Below are 20441 nucleotides of genomic sequence, written 5' to 3'. Positions count from 1 at the left end.
CTAAGCACATACTAGAACACCAATGAACACATGTGGAATGGAAGAGAGAGGACTGCTCTCGCCCTGTCTGCTGGGGAGGATCTCCTACTGGCTAGGGGCTAGAATAGCTAGGTGTGCCACATCTCTACCCAGGAACCCTCTGCCACCCAGGTTCTTCGGGTGTGAGTTGGAAGGTCATGGAGACTGTAAGAAAATGTCTGCAGCCAAAGATATACTTGAGGAACAAGGGAAGATTTAGGAAGCTAATCTGGTGATATTTCAGGATTGCTTTTCTCTCTCTCTCTCTCTCTCTCTCTCTCTCTCATCCTCCTATTAAGTATATTTAATATTTTTTAATATGGGATAAGCCAGGTATCTTCAGATTGCAGTGTGGTGTACAAACCACACGTATACTTTGGTAACGTGCATGAAGAAATAATATTCACAAATCTGATTGCTTAGACCACCAGAATCACAAATTTTAAATTCCAAGTTTCCAGGCTAACTGTGGCTAGAGGGCCCTTTGTCCTCTGGGTGATTCAAGAGCACCCTCCTCACGAGCCCCACCCCCATCCCCCTTCCATGGCCACAGGCCAGCTTGCACTTGGCTTTGCCAAAATGAGATTATCAAGGTCATTTAGGCTTACAACAGGCCATCTACCTGACAAGTCTGGAGAATTTAAGAAAAATCCTCCTTGTCTTTGTTTACCGTGGTGATTTTTTTTTTTTTTTTTAATCTGGTTCACAAATTGGTAAGTGGCCTGCATGAGTCAAAACCTTCCCAAGATACTGATTCTAATCACCTGGCTTGGCCGGTTCGGAAGTGAAGCCGCTTTCCGTAGCAGCGCATCCTGGGGCGCTATGTGCGCATGCCCGCGGAGAAGTGGGTGGGCCTCCAGGGCCTCGGAATCTGAGCCCACAGTTTGACTCACTCACAAGGGCTGGAGCTGGGCCAGGACAGCCAGGCTGTGCGTCTGCTGCCATCTGGTGGCAGGTCCTGGTAGTAAGCCTCGGTCCAGGGTGTGCTCAGGTCAGTTCATTTAAGGGACCCCATGAGTCTGCACACATGGGTGCCTCCCAACTGCACTCCCAGACCGTTTCTAGACACCTAGCCCAGAAGGTAAGCACATTTTTTCATTAAATGCGAATGAGAACAATGGCTAAAGTGTATAGACTGCTCAGTCAGTGCCATTCACTGTGCTACATAATTCACCTGAAGTGTGTCGTTAATCTTCTCAAGAAGGCTATGAAGTAGGTGTCCTTAGTGGTATTCCTGTGTAGATGAAGAATGGGGGCCTGCTCTCACAGCCGTGTGCCAACCTTCTCCACCTCCTGCCTCGCCTCCGTGCGAAGCAGCAGCCGCTGAATCCTTGATGATCGATTGTTAGTTATAGAATTGATTCTGAATATAGAAATAAAATTAGGATTTTTAGCTGCTAGCCTATTCTGCCCTAATCATTGTCAGCCTAGCACTGTGCGGAAAAGCTGGATGACTAGCTGGCAGTGCCTTCTAACGAGGCCTTCTGAGACCTGACTGACTGAACCCTTCTGGATGGAGTCCAATACTAAACTTTTGCACTATGTTCCCTGCTGTGTGGCGAACTGTGCACACCTGTGCTGAGGCTGCAACAAGGTGCAACAAGGTGACAAATGCCAAGGAGAGTCCAGTGTTGGCGTATCTGGAACAAAGTGCAGCTATGCTACAATTGCTTCATGAGGTTGAGCTTAAAGGAAGACAAGGTAGGAGGGAGGTACTCTTTCTGAGCTAAGGGGAGAATGTTTTTACTTAGAAGATTGGTTAGTGGTTCTAAGAACTAAATTTCTGCAGAAGTGAGGGGCTCTAGATGATCACTTCACTAATACTGACGCCATAATTTGTCCGTGCCACAGTCAGAAATCAGAAAAGTTGGAGGGATCTTAATTATAGGAAACCTTGCATATCCTGTGCATTTTGACCTGACATGGGGCGGGGGCTGCTTTTAGTTAACTGGCATTTAATCCTTCTTGGAAGGGCTTTGGAGCATTTGTATCTCTTAGTGGACCTGTGAGGGGTGGTTCCCAATCCATTTTTTTTTTCTGACTTTATGACTTGAGCACTTTAGCTTCTGTAGAGCTAAAGTCCTTTCCTTGCCCCTCAGATGGGTTTTGTTCCTGAGGATGCATCAGACAAAGACAGAAAAGAGATGGTGGTACTGTGGGCCCAGAGGCAGAGCCTACCCACTGCACACCCCTCAGTACTTGGGCAATGACATTCAACACAGCCCACCAAATGGTGGCCAGGTGGAACTATCTATATTAATAAAAGGGTAGTATGCTAATTAGACCAGACATCCTTCCGGACATCCTTCTGGACAACGCCACGGTGGCGGGGGCCAATGCAGAGGTGGTTAGTGGTGACCAGGGCAGCAGGGGAGAGCAGTTAGGGGCGACCAGGCAGGCAGGGGAGGGCAGTTAGGGGCAATCAGGGAGGCAGGCAGAGGGGTTAGGGGCGATCAGGCAGGCAGGCAGGTGAGCAGTTAGGAGCCAGTGGTCCCGGATTGTGAGAGGGATGTCCAACTGCTAGTTTAGGCCCGATCCCGTAGGCATATCTATACTTCTATACTAATAAAAGGGTAATATGCTAATTAGACCTTACATCTTCCAGACATCCTTCCATACAGTCACAGTGGTGGAGACCAAGGCAGAGGCGGTTAGTGGCGACCAGGCCGAGAGGGAAGAGGAGTTAGGGGCAACCAGGCCGGCAGAAGTGACCCGTTAAGGGCAACTAGGCCAGCATGGGAGGGCAGTTAGGGGTGACCAGGGAGGCAGGGGAGAACAGTTAGGGGCGACCAGGCAGGCAGGCAGAGTGGTTAGGGGTGATCAGGCAGGCAGGCAGGTGAGCAGTTAGGAGCCAGTGGTCCCGGATTGTGAGAAGGATGTCCGACTGCCAGTATAGGCCCGATGCCACAGACATATCTATACTTCTATACTAATAAAAGGCTAATATGCTAATTAGACCAGACATTTTCTGAACATCCTTCTGGACATCCTTCTGGAAAAGCCACGGTGGCGGGGGCAAGGCAGAGGCAATTAGTGGCAACTAAGGTCGGCAGGGGAGAGCAGTTAGGGACAACCAGGCCGGCAGAGGAGGGAAGTTAGGGGCGACCAGGCTGGCAGGGGAGGGCAGTTAGGGGTGACCTGGCTGGCAGGCAGATAAGCAGTTAGGAGCCCACAGTCCCGGATTGTGAGAGGGATGTCCAACTGCCGGTTTAGGCCCGATCCTGCAGGCATATCTATACTTCTATTCTAATAAAAGAGTAATATGCTAATTAGACCAGACATCTTTCAGACATCCTTCCGGACAAAGCCACAGTGGCGGGGGCAAGGCAGAGATGGTTAGTGGTGACCAGGCTGGCAGGAGAGGGCAGTTAGGGGCAACCCAGCCAGCAGGGAGGGCTATTAGGGGTGACCAGGCAGGCAGGCAGGTGAGCAGTTAGGAGCCAGCGGTCCTGGATTGCAAAAGGGATGTCCGACTGCCAGTTTAGGCCCAATCCCTATGGACATCCCCCAGTGGGTCCCGGAATGAAGACGGTGCAGGCCGGGCTGAGGGACTCCCCTCCCCCATGCACCGGGCCTCTAATAGTTAAATAAAACCTCAAAAAAAAGTTGGTTGAATATATCAGTACTTAATGTGTTATCAATTTATTGCCTCTCAGCCCTGAATACCACCTTTAATATATTTCCTGTGATTAACAGAATTCCTTTAAGCCTCGTGTGTCCCAGAGGGAGGGTCTGCACAGCTAGGTCCCTGTCAGCCAGGCCAGATGACCTTTTTGCAGGTACTGCTCATCTGCCTGCACTCTCCCAAGTGGACTGTTGCTCATCCAGCAACTCCAGACCAGCTCCAGCTTGAACAAACCAGCACATGTCTCTGCCATCTGTAGGCTGAGCCACACCTGCTCCAACAGTTCTGAACCCTCTGCCCTTCCATGTGTACTGTCCCTCAGCCCAAGGGAACCTTATAGAGGTGCCTTGTATCTTATAGTCACTTTTTCATCATAGCTAATAATTCTTTATATTAAACTTCTGTTTAACCTATTGTGTGCTTCCTGTCTCCTGATTAGACCTAGATTGCTACATTTCATGATGTGAATAAAGGCTTTATAATAGACAACCCAGATGGTTAAGAACTTTCATGAATTAGTGTGGTGCATATTTTACACAGAAAAATAACAATTTTCTAACTCTGTAACTCTGAAGATAGCTGGGTTCATATCCCCAGATACAATCTGGGGAACTTACTCACCACTTATAATTTTTTAAATCATAGATATGATCATAGAGCTGCATTTTCTTCTACTATAATTATTTTTCTTTCAAAATCATTTTTTTCTAATAAGACAGTTAATTTTTTTCTAACAAGACAATTTATGAAGAAAATGCTCATTACATTTAATACTTTTTATACATTCTTGAGAATTTATCCTCAAAAAGTACTTTAAAATTACCAAGTTAGCCCTAACTGGTTTGGCTCAGTGGATAGAGCGTCCACCTGCAGACTGAAGGGTCCCAGGTTCGATTCCGGTCAAGGGCATGTACCTTGGTTGCGGGCACATCCCCAGCGGGGGGTGTGCAGGAGGCAGCTGATCGGTGTTTCTCTCTCATCAATGTTTCTAACTCTCTATCCCTCTCCCTTTCTCTCTGTAAAAAATCAATAAAAATATATTTTTAAAAAATTACCAAGTTATATATTATTTTTAAATGAAGGAAAAAATCCTAAATATTGGTTGATTGAGCAAATTAATTTATTTCACTTGATGTAACAGCATAAACCTAGTAGAAAAAAAGTAAGTGTGGTGTTATGCACAATTTATGAAACCTGATCATGAAAACCCTTGCATGTAAGAAATAGTAATTGCCAACAACTGGGCAGATGCTAAAGTTTTACCCTATTTACAAGCTATCAAGCAGGCCTGTTAGATCCTGTTTCGGGGATGCTGGTAGAAGGCAGAGACTTCTGGTCAGAGACACAAAAGAGTATGATGCACTCTAGCTACTGCGGAAGCGAGAGTGCATCATACTCTTGTGTTGCTGCCTCATGCCCACCGGGTTCCATGAAGGAATGCAAAGGCACAGGATGGATGCCTTCACATAGAGGGTTACAGAAGAGGAACTTCAAGCTTGGGGACTCGCTGCTTTTACAGAGAGCAGAGGCAAGCCTGCCCTCTGCTGGGGAGACATGTTAACACATCCCTTGAGGTTGCCCACTTCAAGCCCTGAGAAGTAGCCCAGGCAGTGAGCACTCAAACATCCTTGGCATGCTCAGGAAGAAACTACAGCGAACTCAGTGCCCATAGTGGATGCCTTTCCCAACAAGGTAAAAACTAGGCATAAAGCCCCAGCTGGTTTGGCTCAGTGGATAGAGCATCGGCCTGCAGACTAAAGGGTCCCAAGTTCAATTCTGGTCAAGGGCACATGCCAGGGTTGCAGGCTCGATCCCCAGTAGGGGGCATGCAGAAGAAATAAAACCTTCTTCTCCAACCAGTTACACTGTGGTCCTAAGGGGTTGGGACAAAACCCTGCTGCTTTCTGCCCTCCCTTCTCTTGGCTCCAGATGTGAGTGCACTTGTAAAAGCATGTGGCAGAGCGGGGCAGGTAAAGCCCAGCTTTCTGTCTGCAGCCTGGAAATAGAAATCCCATCGAAGCAGGAAGTGCTGGGGAGATTATACAAAGGGAGAAAGAAAAGTGCAGGAAACCTGCATTATAACGTTAGGTGTGACTCCTGGACCACAGACATGTAGATCTGGGCCCAGTCAGCCTACCAAACACTCCGAGAACTGAGCTAAAAGATAAACTTTGCTCAGGTCACAGACGGACCATTGGTGTCATACATGGAGGACAGGTCCAAGCAACGCTGCAAAGTCTTTGAGAACTGAACTGACATGGGAACCACCACTCACTGAAAATGCGTTAGAATTTGTGACCTGACCTTACTTAACAAGGGGATTACTTCATAAAACAGAAATAACAACATTCTCCGTGGAATTTAAATAAGACCCAGAGTTTCATAACATAATATTCAAACTAGCCAGAAAACAATCCAAAATTCCTTGGTATTCAAGAACCAAATCTCAACTTGCATGGGGGGGGAGGGGGGGCGGGGCGGGGAGGAAGAGGTTGCTAACACCAAGAGATGCTAACACCAAGATGACACAGACGTTGGAATCTCTGACAAGGACAAATTCTATAATGACCAATCACAAATACTCTAGAAACCAATGGAAAAGTAAAAAAATCTCAGTAAATAAATGGAAGATATTAAAAAGAAACAAATGAAAAATTTAAGACTGCAAATACAATAACCAAAATATGATCTCAGTAACAGAATGAAGAACACAGGTCGCCCCCAACTGCCCTCCCCTGCCGACCCTAACCCTGACCCAGCCCGGAATGCAAACGGGGGATGTCCATCCTGTGCAAATGCCCTTCGCTGTGCTTGACAGACTTGGCCATCAGGCTCCAGGTGTCAAATGTGTCCACTGAGGCTACCAGAAATGGTCGACCGCCGGTGGCCATGAGACTGGGAATACTGCAGGGCACTGCTCCGCCCTCGGTCGCTGAACACTGACAGCTCCCAGTACGGCCTCGGGAGGTCTCCAGGAGGTTGTGGGTGTGATGAGCTGGACGAGGAAGCGGTTGCAGCCCAGGGTGAGGACGAAGGACCGCCTGCCCGCATGTCTGCCCTCTGTCTCACGGGACACCGAGCACACACATCTTCACCCTCCTCGCTGTGGAGGGCGATGCTGGCCGCGTGCCTGCTGTTCGCCGCTGGATCTCGAGGTTTGAGTCTCCGAAGGTGAGAGGCCGTCACAGGGGAACACCGACAGGGCCACAAGGGTCCTGCGACACCTGCCCCCCCCACCACCACCACCACCACTGTCATCTTAGATCCAGCTCCAGGCCCCAGCACCACCCTAAGAATTATTAATATGATTACTAAAGAGGGACTGTCATTACAGACCCATGGAGATTCAGAAACTAGTAAGTGAAAGGGCGAGGACTACGCCCTCCATCTTACCCTGTGTCCTCAATTTTTGGGCAGCCATGTGCTCGGCAAGGCTTCTTCCCAGAAGCCCAAGCCTCTGCTAGCCACACCCAGGATTTCTTTAAACTAACCAATGACAATCAAGGGAAGTGCGCGCCATAGATATGACCACATCCTGTGTAACGAGACACCGACTTGCGCCTGGCCAATCGGCAGGGCTCACAGTCCCCTCTCCTCCCCTTACTCCACCCCGCTATAAAACCTCTCTCCCCACAGGGCTGGTCTCTCTCTGCCACTTGCTGCTGTGCCAGTAAGGGGGGTAGGGGAGCCAAGCCCGGGTTTGAATAAAAGACTCTTTGCTTTTGCATCGGACACAGCTGGCTCCCTGGTGTGGTTTCTTGGGGATCCTGAAATCTGGGCATAACAGTAAGACTTTACAGAGTGTTCCCCCTGATATTTCTAGTACCCACATGGCACCATACATGGTTATTACAGTATTAATGACTATATTCCCTATGCTGTACTTTACATCCCCTGGCTATTTTGTAACTGTCAATTTGTACTTCTCAATCCCTTCACCCTTTTCACTCACTCTCCCAACCCTCTCCTGTGGGAGGCCCCCTGGCAGGGAAGGCGCCATGGCTTTCTTTAAGTTATGTTGACTGAACCCAAGGCTTGGGCATAGCCCTACCTTGGGGGCATTTCTGGCCAAAAGGTGAGAATGCCTTCAGCTGGACTCTTCAAAGCCCAGGTGCTGGGAATGGGTTTTTATTATGTAAATTCAGTCAAGTACCTGGAATACCTCCCTTATCTTGAGTTTTGGTGAAACCTCCTTCTATTTTGGGGAATTGGGACCGGTACTATAAAATAAACACGCTGCCTTGGGTCTTGGCTCTCTGCCTCTCCGCCAGAAGAGGACAGAAGTCCACCCAGGCCCAGCTTTGCTTTCTATTTTGTGTCTGTCTTTCATTTTCTCAATCCCTGATACACCTCCCCTTGAAGGAACCGGTTCACGCTCTCTTTCCCAGGTGGATCGAGGAAAAGGGAGCACACGCCCCAGAACACTCTCCCCTCTGACAACCATCAGCCTGTTCTCTGTATCTATGAGTCTGTTTCTGTTTTGTTTTTTTCTAATTATAATGTTCTTTTGATTCCACATATAAGTGAAATTATATGGCAATTGTCTTTCTCTGAATGATTTATTTCACTTAGCATAATACCTTCTAGGTCCATCCATGTTATTGCAAATGGTAAGATATTGTGGGGGTTTTTTATAGTGGAATAATATTCCACAATTTTTTTTATCCACTCCTCTATTGGTGGACACTTGGGTTGTTTCCATAGTTTTGCTATTGTAAATAATGCTGTAATGAGCATAGGGGTATATTCATTCAAATTAATGTTTTAGATTTCTTCAGCTCTATATCCAGAAGTGAAATTGCTAGGTCACAAGTCAGAATTATTTTTAATTTTTTTGAGGCACTTCCATACTGTTTTCCACAGTGGCTGCACCAATTTGCATTCCCACCAACAGTTCACAAGAGTTCCCCTTTTTCCACATCCTCACCAACACAACTCTATTGATCCCAAATCTATTTGTTTTAGTTAAATTTCTTGGGCATGGATTAAAATATCTGCCTCAAAAAACAAACAAACCACGAATAAGACAATAAACAATACTATAAACAACACTATACACACAAACTTTAAATGAAATCAACCAACTCCTTGAAAACTACAAACTGCTAAAATGTGCCAGGTTGCAATAGATAATTTGAATAGTCCTGTGGCTATTGAAGAAATTGAATTTATAGTTAAAAGCCTTCCAAACAAGAAATCTCTAGGCCTATATGGTTTTATTGGTGAGTTCTACCAACTATTTAAATGAGAAAACAAACAATCTCTTCCAGAAAATAAGAGTGAACTCATTTTATGAAGCTCGCAGTATCATGATAGCAAAAACAAAGACAATGAAAAAAAGAAATTTTAGACCATTATACTTATAGAACACTATAGCTATACCTTTTTTTTTTTTTTTTTTTTTAGAGAGAGAGAGAGAGTAGAAGGAGGGGAAGAGACAGAGAGAAACATTGATATGAGAGAAATACATCAATTGGTTGCCTCCCACACTGCAACCCAGGTATGCGGCCTTGACTGGCATCAAACCCTGTACCCTTCAGCCTGAGCCAAACCAGCTAGCGCTTACCTCTATACTATTTAACATAAATGTAGAAATACTCAACAAAAAAAATAGCAAACAGATCCAGCAATGTATAAACAGAATGACAAAGTGGGGTTTATCCCAGGCAAGCAAGCCTGGTACAATATTTGAACATTAATCAATGTAATCAATAACATGTTAAGGAAGAAAAGCTACATGATTATATTCATTGATGCAAAAAAAAAGCATTTGACAAAATATCTGTACTACTATCAACAATAAAACTATACTTAAAAAAACTTTAAAGCTGTAAGGAGCTTTGAATATTCTCTTAAAGTTTTTAATTTCTAGGGATACAGCAGAAGTAACATTGCTATTTATAAGACTATGAGGAGTTTCACTGAATTGTGAAATATAGTGTAATTAAGATGGATTGAAGAGGCGGAAACCAAAGTCATATGGTTTTGTTTTTCAACATAATAATGATATCAGCTGAACAAAATAAGTTATTGAGAGCTTTATTGTATACATTTTTACCGAGCTCTCATTTGGTACATTATAAAATAGCATATTCCAAAATCATTATATGCAGAGAGCACTCCTTTCCTAATCCTTTATGTCTACATATTCCCATGGATATCGACATTAAAGTGTTCACTGCTTTGAGCTCAGTCAAGGTATGGCATGATTTTAATGTGAATCCTCTACTGTCCTGTAAGGTCATAACATAACTGATTTTATGTAGAATAGATAGTTCTTGTTTCTAGTTGCTTGGCTCTTTTTCTTCCATTTTGAGTACAGTATCCACAGTTATTCCTATGTCCTGCAATGACTGGCCACCCTACACTTCCATAGGCCTCTAGGAAAGGAAGTAGAAAGGCTTTATAGGGATGTGTGGTACCCAATTTTCATCATCCAGTCAAATAGAACCTGTGAACTTTAGGATTTTAAAAACCTCCTCTTTGCCTGGACGACATGGCTCAATGGTTGTGCATCGCCCTATGAACCAGAAGGTCATGGCTCAATTCCCAGTCAGGGCACATGCCTGGGTTGTGGGGTCAATCCCCACTGTGGGGTGTGCAGGAGGCAGCCAATCAATGATTCTCTCTCATTATTGATGTTTCTATCTTTCTCTCCCTCTCCCTTCCTCTCTGAAATAAGTAAGTAAATAAATAAACAAACAAATAAATATAAACCTTCTCCTCAGGACATTCCCACCTGGACACCGGACAGCAGCAGTAACTACTTCTTGAGCTGCTTCAGGAGCTTCTTCAGGTAAATCTGGAACCTCTCTGTGTGGCCTGTTCAGCAGGTGGTAAAACTTTGGTTGAAGGCTTAGGCAAGTTCCATCTCTTTGCTGCTTTTCTATTTTATGCTTCACAAGATGTCTGACTCTCATTTTCAAGCACCAAATCTTCATCACCCTAGGTCTGAGATCTCACGCCAGACGTCCAGTCAAGAGAGGGAGCACAGAAGGGAGAAAAATGCCAATGACCCCAGGGATGCCATGGTGGCAGAAGCTTGAGTACGTTTCTTGATATTCTCAGTTTCTGAATGTTTTCACCATGAATTAGTGCTGAATTTTGTCAAATGTTTTTTCTATGCCTATTGAGATCATTATGTGATGCGTTTTTCTCCCTTTATTTTATTAATGTGGTGTGTTCCATTGATTGTTTTATACATATTGAACTACCCTTTTATTCCTGGGTGAGTACCACTTGATTCTGACATATAATCCTTTAGATATCCTGTTTGATTAGGTTTGCAAATTTTTGGTTAAGGATTTTTGCATCAATATGCACAATGATATTGGTATGTAGTTTTCTTGTGATGTCTTTATCTGGCTTTGGTATCAGGGTACTGATGGCTTCATAGAATGAATTAGAAAATGTTCTATTTTCTGGAATTATTAAATGTTTGGCAAAATTCACCCTTACAGCCTACACCTGACAGACATATAGAGAACACTCCACTCAACAACAGCAGAATATACACTTCTCAAGTGCATGTTGAACATTCTTCACAAAAAAAACATGTTTTAGACCAAACAACTCTCAATAAATTAAAGAAGATTGAAGTAATACACAGTATCTTTTCTGATTACAGTGGAATGAAACTTCTAATCAATGATAATTGATGTAATCAATAATAGAAATAAAACTGAAAAACTCAGATGTAAATGGAAATTAAACAATACACTATTAAAAATAAACAGGTCAAAGAAGAAATTATAAGAGAAATTAGAAAATACTTAGAAATGAATGAAAATTAAAACAAAACATACCAAAACTTGTGGGATTCAGTGAAGACAGTGCTCAAAGGGAAAATTATAGATTTAAATGCCTACATTAAATAAGAAGAAAGATCTCAGATTTATAATATAACTTTGTACCTTTAGGAACTAGAACAAAAAGAGTAAACTAAGCTGAAAGCTAGCAGGAGGAAAATAATAAATGTTAGAGCAAATGTAAATAAAATAAAAAATAGAAAATAAAGAATCAATGAAACCAAAAGTTGATTCTTTGAAAAGACCAACAAAAGTCTTCTATTTTCTTACTAATCTTCTGCCTAGCTCTATCCAATATTGAAAGTGGAATATTAAAGTGTTCAACTATTAATGTAAAACACACTATTTCCTTTTCATTGTGTTAATATTTGCTTTATATATTGTGGGGATTTGTTGTTTTGTGCATATATGTTCATAATTAAATCATAAGGAATTGACTCTTTTATTAACATATAATGTTCTTTTTGTCTCTTTTAACAATTTTGGGGTTAAAGTCTGATATTACTATAGCCACCGTAATTTTATTTTGGTTACCATTTGAATGGAAGTCTTTTTCTATCACTTCACTTTCAATCTATTAGTTTTTTTAAAATCTAAAGTAAGTCTCTTGTAGATAGCATATACTTTGATTATATATCTTTTTAACAAATATTTTTAATTATTGACTTCAGAGAGGAAGGGAGAGGGGGAGAAAGATAGAAACATCAATGATAAGAGAGAATCATTGATAGGCTGCCTCCTCCTGCAACCCGGGCATGTGCCCTGACCAGGAATTGAACCTGTGACCTCCTGGTTCATAGATCAATGCTCAACCACTGAACCATGCTGGTTGGGCAATCATATATCTTTTTTAATCCTCACCTGAGGATATGCTTTTCATTGATTTCAGAGAGAGAAGAAGAGGGAGGGAGGGAGACATAGAGAAACATCAATGTGAGAGAGGATCATTGATTGGCTGCCCCAGACACGTACCTGACCAGGGATCAACCCACAACCTGGGCATGTGGCCTGACGGGGAATTGAACCCATGGCTTTTCAGTGCATAGAACAACACCCTAACCACTGAGAATACCAGACAGGGCTAGGTCATTTTTTTAATTTAAATTCTTTATTGTTTAAAGTATTACATAAGTCTCCTTTTCCCCCCATTGACATCTTCCCAGCCACTCCCACTCCCCAGCACATGTCCTCATCCCCCTACTGTCTGTGTCCATTGGTTTTGCTTATATGCATGCATACAAGTATTTTGGTTTATCTCTTACACCACTACCCCCACCCTCCTCTGCCTTCCCTCTGAGGTGTGACAGTCTGCTTGATGCTTCTATGTCTCTGGATCTATTTTCGTTCATTATATTCCACAAATGAGTGATATTGTGTGATATTTATCTTTCTCTGACTGGCTTATTTCGCTTAGCATAATGCTCTCCAGGTCCATCCATGCTGTTGCAAATTGTAAGAGTTGTTTCTTTTTCACAGCAGCGTAGTATTCCATTGTGTAGATGTACCACAGTTTTCTAATCTACTCATCTGCAGATGGGCACTTAGGCTGTTTCCAAATCCTAGCTATTGTAAATTGTGATGCTATGAACATAAGGGTGCATATATCCTTTCTGATTGGTGTTTCTGATTTCTTGAGATATATTCCTAGAAATGGGGTTACTGGGTCAAATGAGAGTTCCATCCTTAATTTTTTGAGGAAACTCCATACTGTTTTCCACAGTGGCTAGCCCAGTCTGCATTCCCACCAGTAGTGCATGAGGATTCCTTTTTCTCCACATCCTCACCAGCACTTGTTATTTGTTGATGATAGCCATTCTGACTGGTGTGAGATGGTACCACTAGGTCATATTTTTAATCCATTCTGCCAACCTTTTCTTTTCTATTAAAGTTTAATCTATTTACATTTAAAGTAATTAAGGAGAGGCTTATTTCTGCCATCTAGCTATTTGTTTTCTGTATGTCTCATGGCTTTCCATGTTCCTCATTTTCTCCATTATTGGTTCTGTTAGGTTTAGTCAAATTTTTTTAGTGAATCATTTTAATTCCCTTTTCATTTCCTTTTTGTATAGTCTTTCAGGTATGTTTTGTGATTACCATGGGGGATTATATTTAATGTATTAAATTTAAATTAAGCTATCTTGAATTGATGCAAACTTCACTCCAAAAGAATATAAAAACCTGCTCCTATATATCTCCATTCTCTCTCATTTATGTTGTCACAAATTATGTCTTTATACATCATGTGCCCAATAACTTAGATTTTAAATTGATTTTATGCATTCATCTTTTTAATCATGTAAGAAGTAAAAAGTGGGATTACAAATCAAAAATACAATAACACTTGCTTTATATTTGCCTATGTATATGGCTTTATCAGAGAACTTTATTTCTTATACTACTTTGAGTTACTGTTGGTTGTCCTTTATTTTAACCTGAAAAACTCTCTTTAATATTTCTTGAAGTTCTGGTCAAATGGTAAAGAGTTCAGATTTTGTTTATCTGATAGTCTTAACTTCTTCATCACGTTTGAAGGACAGCTTTTCCAGATATAAAATTATCAGTTGACATGTTTTTCTTTCAGTACTTTAAATATGTCATCCTGCTTTTTTCTTTCTTTCTTTTTCTTATTTTTTTTAACCTCCATTGCTTCTGATGAAATATCAACTGTTAATCTTATTGAGGATCCCCTGTATATGATCCCTTCTCTCATTGCTTTAAAGATCTTCTTTGTATTTGTCTTCCAATAGTTGAATTATAATGTGAGTCTCTTTGAGGTTATCCTACTTGAAGTTATTGAGCTTCTTGGATTTTTAGATTCATGGGTTTCATAAAATTTGGTCAGTATTGAGCAATTCTTTTTTCAAATATTCTTTCTACCTCTTTCAATCTTTCTTAATCTGTGATTCCCATAATGTGTATGTTAATACAATTCATGGTGTCCCAAGTTCCTTAGGGTCTGTTCACATTTTTCTCTGTTTTTCTTTCTGTTCCTCGGGCTTGATTATTTCAATTGTCTTATCTTCAAGTTCATTGATTCTCCTTCCTGCTTAAATCTGATGTTTAACTAGTCTAGTACATTTTTATATCAGTTATTGTACTTTTGGCTCCAAAGTATCTGTTAGGTTCCTTTTTATAATTTCTATCTCTTTATCAATATTCTCATTTTGTCCATACATAATTTCTCTGATTTCCTTTGGTCATTGTCCATATTTTTCTTTGTCTTTCTGAATATATATTTTTTTAACGTATTCTTTTATTGATTTCAGAGAGAAAGGGAGAGGGAGAAAAACATCAATGATGAGAATCATTGATCGGCTGCCTCCTGCATGTCCCCACTGGGGATCGAGCCCACAATCTGGGCATGTGCCCTGACTGGGAATTGAACCATGACCTCCTGGTTCATAGATTGATGCTCAACAACAAAGCCATGCTGGCTGGGCTAAGACAGTTATTTTTAAGTCTTTGATAGTAAGTTCTATACCTCAACTTACTAAGGGATAGTTTGTGTTAATTTATTTTGTTCCTTTGTTTGATCCACACTTTTCTGTGTCTGCTTATGCATTGTGGGGGGTTTTGTTGTTGTTGTCGTTGTTGCTGAAAGCTGATCATTTGACTATTATAATGTAGTAACTCTAGAAATTAGATCCTTCTCTAGGTGCCCATCAATAGATGAATGGATAAAAAAGCTGTCATGTATTTGTATATGTATATGTATATGTATATGTATATGTATATGTATATGTATATGTATGTTACTTGGCCATAAAAAAAGAATGAAATCTTACTGTTTGTAACAGCATGGATGACCTAGAGCAGCGGTTCTCAACCTGTGGGTCGCGACCCTTTGGCGGTTGAACGACCCTTTCACAGGGGTCGCCTAAGACCATCCTGCATATCAGATATTTACATTGTGATTCATAACAGTAGCAACATTACAGTTATGAAGTAGCAACAAAAATAATGTTATGGTTGGGTCACAACATGAGGAACTGTATTTAAAGGGCCAGAAGGTTGAGAACCACTGACCTAGAGATTATGCTGAGTGAAATGTCAAACAGAGGAAAACAAATGCCATATGATTTTACTTCTATGTTGAATCTAAAGAGCAAAATAAGCAAACAAAATAAATACAGACTCATAGGTACAGAAATCAGACTGACGGCTGTCAGAGAAAGGGGGATCAGGGGCTGGGTGAAAAATGTAAAGGGATTAAGAAGTATAAAATTGGTAGTCATGAAAAAGTCATGGTATGTAAAATACAGCATAGGAACATAGTCAATAATATTGTAATAATTATGTATGGTGCCAGGTTGGTACTTGAAATACTGGGGACTACTTTGTAAAGTATATGGTTATCTAACCACTATGCTGTATACCTAAACTAATACAAAATATTGAATGTAAACTGTAATTGAAAAATTAAAAAGAAACTTCTAGAAGAAAATATAGGAATAAACTTCATGACCTGGACTGACACAAAGAGTTTTTAGACATGACATCAAAAGCACTAGCCTAAAAAGAAAAAAAAAAACTGATTTTAGGAGAATTAACATTGAGTCTTCCAATCTAGAAAGAGAAATCCCTTTATTTATTTAGGTGTTTTGTCATGTCTCTTGGTAATATTCTATAGTTCTTTCTTAGTGGTCCTACATATTTTTTTACTGTGTGAGTCCCAATGTTACTGCTGTTGTAAATGCTGTGGCTCTTGTATCTTTATCTTTTATTTGCTTTTTGCTAGATACAGAAATAGAAATGCTTTTTAATATTTATTTTGAATCCAATGATCTTAACTAAAGTCATTTATTAATTTTGTTTTAGATCCTTTTGAATAGTCTACACACATAATCATGTCATCTGAAATAATAACTTTATTTCTTTTGCTTTACTATTTTATGTTTTTGTTTGTTTAATATATTTTTATTGATTTCAGAGAGGGAGAGGGAGAGAGAGATAGAAACATTAATGATGAGAGAGAATCATTGATCTGCTGCCTCCTGCATGACCCCTACTGGGAATTACAATCGGGCAAGTGCCCTGACTGGGAATCAAACCATGACCTCCTGGTTCATAGGTTGACGCTCAACCACTGAGCCACATCAGCCATGCTATTTTTATGTTTTAACTCTCTTTCCCTTCCTTATTGCACTGGTGATAGACTCCAGCACAATTATGAAGAGAAGTGATGATAGTAGGCCTTCTTGTCTTGCTCCTTATTGCAAAAGAAATTCTTTAATATTTCATGATTAAGTATGATGTTATCTGTACATTGGTGTAAATATCCTTTATCCAATTAGGAAAATTCTCTTTTATTCTTATTTTTTGAAAGTTTTTATTATAAATAAGTCTTGAATTGTTATCCATCCTTCTTTAGCATCTTTTGAGTAGATCATATGATATTTTTCTTCTGTAATTTGGTGAATTGCTTTGATTTTTTAATGTTAAACTAATATTTCATTTATGGAATAAAGCCTAGTTGGTCATGATGTGTTATTCTGTAGACATGTCACTAAATTCAATTTGACAATATCTAACTTAGGATTGTTTGCATTTATGTTAATGAGATATATTGGGCTGTAATTTTCTTTTCTGGTGCTGTTTTTGTCAAGTTTAACTGCCAAGGTTGAGTTAGTCTTATTAAAATGTTTGGAAAGAGTCCTCTTTTCCTATTTGCTAGAAAAGTTTATGTATAATTTTTATTATCTCATCTTTAAATGGTTCAGAAAAAATTACCAATGAAGTCATTTGGGTGTGGACTTTTGTTTTATTTTATTTTATTTTTAATATATTTTTATTGATTTTTTACAGAGAGGAAGGGGAAGGGATAGAGGAGGGGTCCTCAAACTTTTAAAACAGGGGGCCAGTTCACTGTCCCTCAGACCAGTGGAGGGCCGGACTATAGTTTAAAAAAAAACTATGAACAAATTCCTATGCACACTGCACATATCTTATTTTGAAGTAAAAAAAAACAAAACGGGAACAAATATAATATTTGTATTTGCATGTGGCCCGCGGGCCGTAGTTTGAGGACCCCTGGGATAGAGAGTTAGAAACATTGATGAGAGAGAAACATCGATCAGCTGCCTCCTGCACACCCCCTACTGGGGATGTGCCCGCAACCAAGGTACATGCCCTTGACTGGAATTGAACCTGGGACCTTTCAGTCCGCAGGCCAACCCTCTATCCACTGAGCCAAACCGTTTAGGGCTTTTGTTTGATTTTAAATGATTTATTCAATATCTTCAAAAGACACAGGAATATTCCAATATTCTATTTCTTCTTGGGTCAGTTTTTGCAAGTTATGTTTTTCAAGAAATTTCTCTATTTCATCTACATTATTATATTAATAACATAAAAGTGTTAATAATAATCATCCCTTATTTTTAATCCTTTTAAATTTTGTATTGATGTCCTGTTTTTCATTCCTGATATCATTGGGCTTTTTCTTTTTATTATTTTTTAAAATATATTTTTATTGATTTCAGAAAGGGAGAGAGAAACATCAATGATGAAAGAGAATCATTGATTGGATGCCTCCTGCATGCCCCACACTGGGAATTGAACCTGCAACCCAGTCATGTGACCTCCTGATTCATAGGTTGACACTCAACCACTGAGCCACGCCAGCTGGGTAGGCTCTCTCTTTTTAAACAGGGACACTGCTATCCTACCTGTCTTTGTTCCTTTATTTTCTCTTCGTTGCATGATTTTGGATTATTAAAATGCTTTATATTATTATATTTCCCTGTATAAGCTTTTTATGTATACATTTTATATTAATCTTATAGAAATTATACCATTTATTTTGAGATAGGTAGTCCACAAATTAATATTTTTACCATTTCACAAACAATGCTAGAAACTAAAGATAGTTTAATTCCATTTGCTTACATCTTGCATAATTACCATAAATTTCATTTGTACAATTATCATATATTTCATTTCTATATGTTTTAAAGCTCACAAGGCATCATCATGATTATTGTTTTAAACATTCAACATTTATTTATATTACTAGAGGTCCGGTGCACAAAATTCGTGCACTTGGCGGAGGGGAGTCCCTTAGCCCAGATTGTGAGAGGGCACAGGCCAGGCCAAGGGACCCCACCAGTGCATGATCGGGGCTGTGGAAGGATGTGGGAGGTTGGCCAGCTGGGAGGGACTACAGGAGTGCTCCAGGGCATATCCGGCCCACTCAATCCTGATCAGCTGGACCCCAGCAGCAAGCTAACCTACCAGTCAGAGCATCTGCCCCCTGGTGGTCAGTGCACATCATAGCAAGTGGTTGAGCAGCCTTAACATATCATTAGCATATTACACTTTGATTGGTTGAACAGACGACCAGATGACCACTTAGCATATTAAACTTTTATTATATAGGATTCCACATTTCTCCCCTTTTCAGTATGTTTTTTTTTCCTTCCTGTCATTCTGTGTTCTCTCTGAGATTATTTGCCTTCAGCCAATAGAACTCTCTAGTATTTTTTTGTAATGCAGCTCTTCTGGCAATAAATCCTTGAAGCTTTTGTTTGGGGAGGGTGGCGGGGAGTTTATTTTGCTTTCATTTTTTGAAGGTTATTTTATCTAGTTATAAAACTTTAGGTTGGAAGATATAGATATATATTTCCCCTATCAACACATTAAAGCTGACAATTTGTTTTCAACTTCTGTTAAAAAAAAAAAGTCAGCCATCTGTATTGCTGTTATCATCTTGAAGGTAGTAGGTCTTTTCTCTCCAGTTGTTTTTAAGATTTTCTTTTGCTTTTTTTTCCAGCTGACTATTCTGTGTCTAGGTGTAATTTTCTTTGTATTTATCCTGTATGGGTTTGTAAAGTTTCTTTAACGTGTTGTTTAATTATCCCATTAAATTTTAAAAAACTTTGGCCAGTAATTTTTCATATGTCTCCTTTCCAATTCTCTCCCTCTGGTATTTCAGCACAAGTATTTGACCTTTTCATCATGTTCCATGTGATTCTTGTCCTCTTTTTTCCTTTCTATTTCCATCTATTTTTCTCTCTGTTCTTCACTCTTGGCTATTTTTTACTAGTCTATCTTTCAGTTCACTAATCCTATTAGTAAAATCTGCTTTTTAAACCCATCCACTTGCTTTCTTAACTTTAAATATATTTCAGGTTCTAGTATCTCTATTTGACTTTCTTTAAACAGCTTCCAGATTTCTAGTGAGACTTTATTTCATCTATTTTGTTAAAAAATTTTATCAATTATTTTAAGTCCCTGTCTGATTAATATCTGTATTTTCATTGGTACTATTTCGCTTGTCTTTTCTTGTTTTTAAAAAAGTAATTTCTGCTATTTTTAGCATGTTTCATACTTGTTTTACTGGATGCCAGACACTATGAGAAAATGTAGAGGTGCAGATGATGTTGCCTTTGTTCAAAAGGGGTTGTTTTCTCTGGCAAGCAGAAAGTGTACTAGCAAATTACTGTGGTCCTGTTTGAGATGGGTTAGAGCCAGGCTTTGTTAGAGCTGTGCTATTTTGCCCTTATTCTTGAGTCACATTCTTACTTTGAGGACATTGCCATGGATTAAATTGTGTACCCCACCCCAAATTCTTATGTTTATGCCTTAACACTCCAGTGTGCTGACATTTATAGATGGGTTCTTTAGCAGGTAATTAGGTTTACATGAGGTCATGAGGATGGAACCCTCACATGGGATATGTGCTCTTATTAAAAGACACACCATAGAACTTTCTCTCCACACATGCACAGAGAAAAGGTCATGTGAGCTGGTGGTCACCTACAAGCCAGAAAGAGAGGCCTAACCAGAAACTGAGCATGTCGGCATCCTGATCTCAAACATCCAGCCACAGGTTGAGAACAGCGGTTCTCAACCTGTAGGTTGCGACCCCTTTGGCGGTCGAACGACCCTTTCAGAGTCGCCTAAGACCATCCCGCATATCAGATATTTACATTACAATTCATAACAGTAGCAACATTACAGTTATGAAGTAGCAACGAAAATAATGTTAT

General features: G+C 40.3%; 1 long non-coding RNA gene across 1 annotated transcript; it reads left to right on the top strand.

Annotated features, from left to right (window-relative positions):
- Positions 1–1029: 1029 nt before the first annotated feature.
- Positions 1030–11210, top strand: LOC111825322. The gene is made up of 3 exons (XR_002828486.1): positions 1030–1099; positions 10372–10439; positions 10593–11210. It is a non-coding gene; the product is annotated as an uncharacterized LOC111825322 (long non-coding RNA).
- Positions 11211–20441: the final 9231 nt, after the last annotated feature.

Source organism: Myotis lucifugus, unplaced genomic scaffold (assembly GCF_000147115.1).
Source record: "Myotis lucifugus unplaced genomic scaffold, Myoluc2.0 scaffold_21, whole genome shotgun sequence".
In the NCBI taxonomy this organism is placed as follows: Eukaryota; Metazoa; Chordata; class Mammalia; order Chiroptera; family Vespertilionidae; genus Myotis; species Myotis lucifugus.
Note: the sequence above shows the minus strand (reverse complement) of the source record. Positions and strands in the feature narration are given on the sequence as shown.